The sequence below is a fragment of the Diadema antillarum genome, unplaced genomic scaffold (genome assembly GCF_040938485.1).
Source record: "Diadema antillarum isolate AM-2024a unplaced genomic scaffold, OU_Dant_1.0 scf00000201, whole genome shotgun sequence".
Lineage (NCBI taxonomy): Eukaryota > Metazoa > Echinodermata > Echinoidea > Diadematoida > Diadematidae > Diadema > Diadema antillarum.
The window spans coordinates 475,565-486,864 of NW_027271090.1; positions in this window are offsets into that span (position 1 = coordinate 475,565).

Below are 11,300 nucleotides of genomic sequence, written 5' to 3' on the forward strand. Positions count from 1 at the left end.
CAATTTAGATTGAGCAAACTTGGAATCGTCATATTGATAACATTTGCAAGATAGTTTCAAGAACATTGGCATTATCAATCACGTTAAACGGATTCTCCCTAAGTCAGTGCTTCTTATGTTGCATTGGACTCTCATTCTACCTTACCTCAATCATGGCGTAATGGCATTGGGAAATACTGTACAAAAAAAAATATAGACAGTAATAGAGTTCTAATTCTGTTACAGAAAGGAGCAATGCGATTGATTTGCAATACCGCTTATTATAGATCACAGACTAATGTCTTGTTTAGAGAAAACCGCAAACAAAATGCTGATCCATCATTAGCTGTTTCTGAAAACAAAAGACGTACGCACACACACACACGCACACGCAAAACACATATGCACTCCACGACCGCCCCCATCGCCACCACTGCCATCACCATCACCGCCACCACTGCACCAGTATACCACCTCAACCACCTTACAAATAAAGATCTTTGTGGTACATTTTTCTTAAATTCTCTTATTATTAGGCCTACCTCGTTCTGTGCTAATTTCACAAAAAGGGTTCTCTGCATTCGACCTCATATTACGCTTGACATGAATGCATGGTTACCTGTAGGAACTTATTGGGTAACTGGTTAATGAACCCACACCCGCAAACAACGCAAAACACCCTCATACAGTCTGACACAAACGAGCATGCATTCATCAATGAAAATCATTGACAATAATGACTGTGATAGATCATGGCCTGTTGTGTCGATTATACAGCGGAGTAATATAGGCTACAAGATTACTAGTATTCAATTCAATTCCATTCCATTCCATTCAAATCAATTGTGTCCTACACTTTAAATGGTAGAGCTGAAAACTTTAATCGGATTATTCACACTGGATTAAATCATCAAGATCTAGAATCCCCTCTGAAGCAGAGACGTATAGGACTCACATAACTTTCTAGAGGTTGAACAGAAATAATTTTAAAAGTTTAGATTGATTTCTTTCATTTAATTTGTCTTTTCCCCTTTTCATGCCTGCTTGGATGGTACTGGATTACTAGTAACCCTTTAAAATATGTTTGTGTGCTTATTGGCACTTAAAATCACACAGCGTTTTCTAAACTGTCCACAATCCCTGCATGGCATAGCATGGGTCAAATGTCTTCAGAAAACGCAGTTCATGTCTCACCAAGATTTTAAGTTCTCTTTTAGATAGAGACAGTGAGCTTAGAGAAAAAAAAAACATGCTGAGGATTAACCTAAGAAAAGGGATTTTAGAGTTTTAGAGTGTTACACGTTTTTGCCGAATGCAAATTTTTCGTATGACCCACTAACACTAATAAGAAGACGCAATGATGTCACCACTTCGATATGACTCTCAAGTTGGTTTGTAGAGGAACAAAAATAATAACAATTACATTATTTGGGGCCAACAATTTAGCACCAGCGGCGCCATTATTATCCCACATGTAAGCAACAGATCACAAGACTAAAATAGCTTGAAATACGAAGGATTCAACCTATCAGTCTTCTCATCCATTCTAATATGGATGAAACGAGGAAAATTGATGATGATTTCTGCAGCGATTTATGGCCCAGTCACAATGTCGGCGATCTGTCGGGGAGTAGTTTTGGCCGGGGGTCGTCGTAGAAAATAAAGAATCCTTGAACAATCCTAGCAATAATCCTAATAAAAGTGGAGCAGTCACCATGTCTGAGATTTTTTCAAGGATTTTTACCCGGTTTTGTCGAAAAATCGTGGGATTAGCCTCCGATCGCCTCCGATTGCATCGGAGGCGATCGGAGACGATATCTGCGATCGTCTTTTCTTTTAATTTTTTCCCCCTGGGTATCAACATATATGTGGGGGAAAAGGAAGGAGGGTCTTGCGACTAGTCTCAGATTATTCGCAGGACGCCTCCGATTAATCGGAGGGCATCGTAGGTCATCGGATATTGTGTCTGGGATGCTAAAAATGGGTGAAAAATCTTGCGAGCAATCTTGCAATTTTAAAGGACAAGTTCACCTTCATAAACATAAGGATTGAGAGAATGTAGCAATATTAGTAGAACACATCATTGAAAGTTTGAGGAAAATCAGACAATCCGTTCAAAAGTTATGAATTTTTGAAGTTTTTGTGCAGTACCCGCTGGATGAGAAGACTACTGCAATGTATGAATAACTTAGATGTCACATGCGTACAACAATATAAGGAAAATATAAAGAGAATTTCACAAAATTCTATCTTTTGAAAAAAGTACACATTCCCCTGACTCGTTACCGACAAATGTTATGGGTAATATTATTCCCCTGCCTTTAGAAAGAGGGAAGTCAAGTGCTCTTTTATTATGCGAAAAAAGTGAAAATATGTTGAATTTCTTTTACAATTTCTTTATATTGTTGTACGCATATGACTCACAAGCTGTAGTAGTCTCCTCACCCAGCGGTTCCAACACAAAAATTAAAAAATTCATAACTTTTGCATCGATTGTCCAATTTTCTTCAAACTTTCACTGATGTGTTCTACTAATATTGTTGCATTTTCTCAATCCTTATGTTTATGAAGGTGAACTTGTCCTTTAAGTTCAAAGTTAGGGACCGCGACGGGTGTGGCGATGCCTAAAAAATCTGCGACAAGCCGCAGGCGTCCGGAGAGCGCCTCCGACGGGTGCAAAATCGTGAGATCTGTCTCAAGATTTTGTTAAAATTTCCCGGGTTTTACCCATCGCCGACGCATCGCAACTGATTTGTGACTGGCCCATAAGGAAAAATGTATGATTGCATTTTCTGCGCCGGGGATTGGTTTAAAGTGGTTGGATCCATTATCACTGTTTTGTGACTATGAGGAACTTTTGAATTCTCATAATTTCTTCATTTTGGGTCCGTTTTTCACAAAGTCTCTAACATAAGATTCGCACTCAACACAAATCGGTTAAGGATCGAGACTGTCCTTGATTATAGATTCGATACAGTTTATACACATCCAATATCTTGATGCGTTCTCCAGGCAAGGTAATGTTGCACGGATTGGTTGTTGTTGTTGCTGCTGCTGTTGTTGTTGTTGTTGTTTATTCCACTGATTGTCTTACGTGATAATTATGTTCACACATGAGCGATAGAATCGACAGTTCTTCCTACGTCTGAAACTAAGGGGGCATAGTTGTATTTAAAGTAAGAGTTGGACCTCCGCGGATGATAGTGAGGTCTGCATCCTGTCTACGCTGCCGATTACGAGATGCCGGCCAGAGCGCCTTGTAGAGGTACGGTCGGAAAGTGGGCAGGTGCAAGGCGTAGATCAGGGGGTTGATACAGGTGTTGAGATAGACCACAAGTATGGATGAATAGAGAAGGGAGTTGCCGAGCCTGGTGTAAGACTGGGCGCGCATGTCGAAGGTTATCCATGAGGTTATTGAAATATAGTAGCCGTAGCTAATCGCGTAACACGCCACGACGATTGTGATTGTCTTGAGGACTTGCGTTCTTTGGTTCGACCGTCTGCTGCGTTCGCTGGCGGAAAGACCAGACGTGGTCCGGTTGTCCCACACCGTCTTCAAAATGGCGGCGTAGCAGACGACAACGATCAGCAGTGGTAAGGCGTAGGACAGCGTCACAAATAGGATGGTGGTAACCTTAACCTGTGCGTACGAACGTCCGTAACCGACCTCGAAAACATTGGGACCCTGGCCGCTGAGAGCTACTGGTATTAAATTTATTCCTGAAACTAGAGTAGACAAGTGACATAGCTTGTTAACAGATAATGATGTGAACAAAAATGATGATTGAAAAAGAAAGAAACACCATCTTCTGAATGATTGCTGGATCAAAAAAAAATGTAATGAGTTGATCAACTGAATGAACAAATGGCCATGCATCACAAAACCAGCAAAAAGTCGCAAGACATGGATTTTTAGTTGAGGGTAGATTCTGAAAGAGCAGACTCTAATCTTTAAAATTATGTATAACTCAATTCAAATGGACTCCCTTAACTTATCTAAATACTGCAACGCAAGCACACACTCTGGAAAAGTGTGAACTGAGAAATTTAAAGAGGCTCTGAAGTACAGGGTCTATTCGAGTGCTTAATCTTTACCAAGCTCCGCTAGCTGTGTGATGAAAGGGACAAAACACAGGATGTCAACCACCTGAGCAACAACAATGAAGGGATTATCATGCAGATTAAACTGAAATTGAGCATGTTCTATCAACACATTCTGTCCATGATTAGTGCCAACTTTCAAATCAGTATTGTTATCCTTTCAAAAGTTATTAGAATTGAAAGTGAAGAGTGTGTCAAGGATTTCAGGAAATGAATAGGAATCTCTAAGACATACCTGGTCATTTTATATAACAATATTAAAGGGATCGTACAGTTTTGGTTGAGACCTTATTTCAAGTTTCTAGCATTTTTTGGTGAAATAATGAGAAACCTCTTATGAAATATGAAAGAGCACATAATTCTATGAGGAATGCAATGCTTATTTGATGAAAATTGGTTTTGAAATGGCTGAGATATCCAAAAAAGAGCAATTCTAATAGAGTGTGGGACCCACACTTTATTACGATTGCTTTGTTTTACTTTGTTTTTGGATGTTTCAGTCATTCCCAACCCGATTTTCATCAAATAAACTTTGAATTCCTCTTAAAATGGCATGTTCTGTACTATATCATAAGTGTTTTCTTGGTATCTCACAAAAAGTTAAAAGCCCAATTCTCATCTCCACCAATACTGTACTATCCCTTTAAATACTCTCCCCCCAAAAGTGTTGTAGAAACACTGGTGAAAACACACTTTTCCATTCATGTTATGATCCCAAACTAAAAAATAATGTAGAAGGGGGATAGCTCTTTCAGAAAACATGAAAAACTCAAGATTGACTCGGTTGACCCATTTCACCTTTTTTGAGTCCTCACGTAAAATCAAGGGGTGCGACTTTTTGTTCGTTTTGTGACGCATGGTCACAGATAAGTGATGGACATAACGACATGAAATAAAGAAAGAATTGAATGGTTTTAGAGGATATGATAGTAACAATTTTGAAAAGCAGACTGAGACATTATTAATGTATTTCCGTCGAACAGTGAATTGCAATGTAAGTCAATGTCTGGTAATGGATTTTTACCTTTTGTGCTGGCTACTTTAAGGTTCTTTTACAGGCTACGTCATTGTCTTGTAAAATAGCTATCTACTAATTCATGACCCGTCGCCTGTACATAGGCCTATGGTTCACCGTAGACTCATTGCAAAATAAACACTGCTCCAGTAATGCAATGAACTTTGATAACTGAAAATGCTCAGAAGGGAGAACTAACATTCATAACCCTAAAAAAAAAAAAAAACCAAACAAAAACCAGTGGCTATAGAAAGTTAATTAATCGCGTCAGAGCACTCTCCTATAATGGATACTTAATTGATTTTTTACCTCCTTCTCTGTGTGTACTATGTACTGTGCTTATGTGCATGTACACGTGTGTGTGTGTGTGTGTGTGTGTGTGTGTGTTTGTGAATGTGCTTTTATGTTCTTGCAACCTTGCTTAATGCATTTCAACAAAAGGCGAAACTATCATGGCCGTACGCAGAAAATCTACAGTGTATTAGTGGAGGGGGGGGGGGGGGGGGAACTATTCCCGTGCTCTCTTTCCCCAATATTATAATCATTCTTTTAAGTATTCCCATAGAGGATGAATCAGACTGTTCCATTTAAAAGCATACGCAGGAGAGAGAGAGAAAAAAAAGGAACAGAATGAAAATAAAACGACAAGACCTGTTAATTGCTTCTTTACAGTAGATACAGATTTGTAAGCTAACAGGCGAAACTATGTTAAGGCCATACGCAGGAAAATATATGGGGGAGGGGTGGGGGTACTACCCCTTGATCTCTTTCACCAATTCTTTTTTTATATAGTCTTACTGAGGATAAATGATACTGTTCCATTTAAAGGCATGCAAGATATACAATCAGTCAGTATAGACATGAGGACCTGCTGTTTCCTTGCAGTAATAGATAGAGGCCTGACCACGTGACCACCGACCCCGCCACAAGTGATTGAATGATAGGAAATTTTAAAACGGTATATTTGCCTTCAGTAACGGCAAATTGAAATATAAATCAGTTTCTTGAAAAGATTGCAAGCTTATACACAAAACGAAGATGATAATTATCATTATGCAGATGGACATTATCACAATATCGACGCAGTTTTGATTTTAACGTGAAATGTTACACATTTGATTCGACCTGCCTAAAAACATGTATAAGTAGTAATTCAGAAAGGAAAATAACACTGGATGAGGGCAAATGGACCAAGATACGATAGACTACATCCACGCTGCCGATACAGAGAGAGAGGGAAAAAAGAAGGTTCGACCTTAATATCTTCAAGAGAAGAAAGATCTTTCATGGTTTAGCTTCTGTTTTCAGGGACATTCGGGATTAGTTCCTCTAGGGCTCACTCCCATTTTAAATCGTTTCACTCTGATGTAACAGTCAGAGGTTAATATTCTTTTGTTGTCGCTGTTGCTGCTGGCAGCTGCTGTTGTTGAGGATAACAACACAAGGATGCATAAACAATATCATAATTAATCCCGCCTTGATGTGAATGATGCGAGTATAAGAACTTTTTTCCCTCAAGAATAACGCCTGTCATTATTCCGAGTTGAAATCTTGTTATCAAGAGTTGCTATAGATGAATCCAATCATAATTATTATATCACATAAAATCAACTATCCGTATAGATGATTTCGCTGTCATTCTATTTAATTTTGGTGTTCTAACTGTTCTTTTTGGGTCGGAAATATGTATTCTCTTATATATCTGTATATTTTCATCAGCATCAATAATATATTAGACTAGAAAGTGAAAACAATTAGCCTTAAAATTAAAGTGTGTATGTACTTACTTATCCAAACAAGTCCACAGGCAACAAATGATCGCTCCTTCGTTCGCCAGGCCAATGATCGCAAAGGATGAACAATCGATAGGTATCTATCGATTGCAAGCACAACCAGCGTGTTGAACGATGCGATTGCAACAAACTTAATAGATAAAGCAAAAAAAATAAGAGGAGAAAGAGAGGAGAAAGATGAATATAAAGACATGAAAAGAGACAAAAGGAAAAAAGGACAAAAAGATACTTCCTAAATATCTGCATATATAATGCTGAATATCAAAAAGCAAAAAAAAAATAATAATAATAATAAAAATGCGCATACGGGTCTGGGGCAATTACCCCATGGCAATTACCCCGGACCCTTCCCCTGGCCCTAATCCTAATTCTGAACCTAATCCTAACCCTAACCCAAACTCCTAATACCTAGCCCTAACCCTAATCTTTACCTTACCTAACCTTACCAATAACCAGTATTTAGTCGGGGGTAATTGCTCTCTGATTGGGGTAATTGCCCGGATACGCTTAACAACAGCTTATTTCAGAGAATTATTTGTTTCATTAAAAGGCAATATGATATATATATAAAAGTTGGGACATTGTTAATCAATTCAATTTGATTTAAATCAATTTCACAGAAGATTGCTTAACCCTTTTGTGAGCTTTAAATGTTGATTGTCACACACACACACAAAACAAAGCCGTGCATTAAATGCCCAAAGTCCATGAGACAGGAATGGTTAACGAACTAAAAGTGTCTCACATCTATGGAAACAGAATTATTAGGCTATAGGTATTCGAACGAAATCATTGCGTTACAATTATCATAACTGCAAAACATTATAATCATATTATGAGCTCTCTGACCGTTACAGTTTATGGTAGTTAAGTTTTCCTGAGTGATGACCTGCAGTTTATTTTCCCTCCGTTTGTATGTATCAAAGAGGAGCTGAATACATTATAATCACATGTCATGAAAATTCATATCGTTGATGGAATGTATGATAGCTTTTATCCAGATATTCATGCTTCTTTTACGAAATCTCATATTCAACTACAGAGAAGACTCGGAGAATCATTTTCGATTGCATTCATATCACCTTTTAGGTTCAACATGCACAAACACACTTTAAACAGAATAAAGATGATTGGATTCCCCACAGAAAAAAGGAACATAAAAGCAGATGAGTTTAAAGGAATTGGAAATTTCAAAACTGGAGAAAGACACGCTGCTTCGGCTGGCAAGAGATTTGATTATTCATGTACACTTTAATTGAGTACAATATAAAATCCATTGAAACAAAGTTTGAGCTTTTGTTACATCCCTTACACAGTAGTTGCTTAACTTTGAATTTCGAAAATGGAAATAAAAATTGAAATGGAAATATCATCAAAACTGGCAAAAGATACGCTGCTTCGGCCGGGAAGAGATTTGATTATTTACGTACACTTTAAATGAGAACAATATAAAAATCCATTGTAAAACAAAGTTTGAGCTTTAGTTACATAGGCCTACCTTATACTGTAGTTGCTTAACTTCGAATTTCGTCTAAAATTAATGTTAACATATTGGTATAACGGGCAATGCTTTCTAACATTAACTGAAGAGGGGATTTATCTTGCCAAACTACTATAGGGGTATATTCTTTGTGACCAGTGAATTAAGCAATTGTTTATAATACAGCCATTGAAATGAATTGATGTGAATGATCGAATCGTTTTGTTATTAGATAGCTTTCCAACCACCGCACTTACCATCTGGACAAAAATAGTGCAGTGGTGATAGTTATCGTTTCTGAAGATTTGAACTTGAAACGCGACCTGCGAGAAGACGACTACGTTGACGCCCGCGACAATGACCAAGAAGAGAACACCCAGGAAAGCCATGTTGGCCACGAAGATGTTGGGAAGCGTCTTCGTCTGCTGGCCATTAGAGAAGATGATGTAGATGAGAAGGACGTTGGTGAAGAGACCGAAAATGATCAGAACGGCGCTGATGACGACAAATCCCAAGGCGAGGTCTGATAAGAATTCACAGTCCTTCTGGCGCAATGACGGTTATCATAGAATTCACGCATGTGGAGTTGAAAGGGGGTACCGACTCCACCACTAAAGTCACATCTGGTGTCATGGACGGACGTCATACATGTAAGTTTGTCCAGCAGTGCTTAAAAGTTGTGCAGGACTATGGTTCCTTTATGGAAATGTGATATGTATCCGTCCTACCTGAAACAACAAACAATACATACATACATGCATATTGTACATATACACATGCATAAATAATTACAATAATTATAACAGAATACATTTTAGGCCTCCCTTTTTGGGAAAATCGACTAATTTCATATAAGAGCACACGCACGAGTTTAAAAATAACTCTGCAGAGTTCACGATTACTTCACAGCATATAGAAATCGGTATCAAGTTAATATTTAAACTTTTGAACCCAGTTCAACTGGAATTCTTATCTTTGAAAGTGGGAGCAAAATTATAGTCATAGAAAGACACATTGAGCCACTGATCGAGTGGATCCTTGTGAATGATCACGGACGCAAATATTGAGACAATTACGGTGCACTTATCTACGTCTTCTTCGTAAGCATATACAGAAAAAACATTAAACAATAATATAAAAAAATTACCATTCATCTTAAAATGTTATGATGTGACATGACTTACCAATACGTGTACGAAATCCACGTCGTGCCGCCTGAGCTAAGCCGGCCCTTCACACACGTGTAACGCTTTTGACCCCAGTTCAAAACAAGGCGAGAAGCAACGGAAAAACGTGTTCCAATCTAAGCTGCGGGCCGCACATTGGTCATCTATCAGTGATGATCATGTCCCACTTCACTGAAAACCGTGATCATGGTCAGACAGATGAATAGAAGGCATGTTCATTCATACCATACTGCCGAACACACAAGTAGATCAGGAAAAGCTCCGAATTCAAATTGTAATTAAAGCAACAATGCGAAATGTGTAGTTTTAATCAGAACCGTACACAGAGAAGCCTCACGCGAGGTACACTTTTAACAACCCGTTTGGTGAACACTACTAGTATTCCGAGGATATGGGCACATAGAGCACTATTTCGGTCGCTGCTCCACATAGGCATAATTGATTCAACGCCATGGCTAAATGGCACGACTTTAATCAAGAGTACCACACGCCACGGATGGACACACACAAATATAACATTCTAAAAAAAAATGGAAATCGCAGTTAACAGAAGTGATTGTAAGCACAGGAGAGGCACAATGCATAGACTTGCATGCCTGCTAAAATCTAAAGCGAATACTAGTACTGATAAAGATTAAAGGGATCGTGTAGTTTTGGTTGAGACCTAATTTCAGGTTTCTAAAATTTTTTGGTTAGATAATGAGGAACCTCTTATGAAATATGAAAGAGCATCTAATTCCATGAGGAATTCAACGTTTATTTGATGAAAACTGGTTTTGAAATGGCTGAGATATCCAAAACAGAGTGATTCTGATAGAGTGTGGGACTCACGTTTTATTACCATCGCTTTGTTTTACTTTGTTTTTGGATGTTTCAGTCATTCTAAACCCGATTTTCATCAATTAAACTGTGAAGTCCTCTTTCATAAGTGTTTTCTTGGTATCTCACAAAAAGTTAAAATCCGAAAGTATTGGTAGAACTTTATTATCCTTGAATTCTAAGTGATGATGATGAAGGAAGCTGGTCTGGTATCAAATCTATTCTCCTCAGAGAACTCAAGTGTAAAACATTGACAATGTACCTCGAGATTTCACGGCAGGTATTATGTTCTCCGCGAACTTTACTGGTATATTTGCGGTCAATGAGAACCCGCTCTGGATTAAAGTGCACTCTCCTATGCTACTAGCGAATAACATTATCACCGGATATTTCTTTAGGTTGCTCACGGCTTTATTTTAGAGAGTAACTTACAGAGATCTATTACGTCACACTGTATTGAGTTCTCACAGTGACAAGCCTCTCTATGGCCGTTTTATGATAACTGAATATTGCATGATAGTTATGACAATCATGAGCTTGTAAGAACTGTTTTGATAATGATATAAGAGTAATATGATATTATTACTATGATTATTGTTCGTAATAGTAGAAGTATTGCAGCAGTAGTAGTCGCAGTATGTACTATGTATACATTCATAAATGGGACATTAGCTTTATTACGATGATGACCAATGTATAAAGGACTTTGCAAAAACTTTGGACCCTATCAAAGGAGAATTAAATCCCCAAATATCGTTGGAGTGTAGGGTACGCAAAAATTATTAGTAGAAAAGCTCAGCCAGGTTTTAGGAAAATCTTACAATTTGTTCAGAAGTTACATGAGTAATGAACATTTTCGATGCAGCAGTCGTAGTCAACGGATTGTATGCTTTTCAAAAAAGAATATATTATACAACGAAGAATCA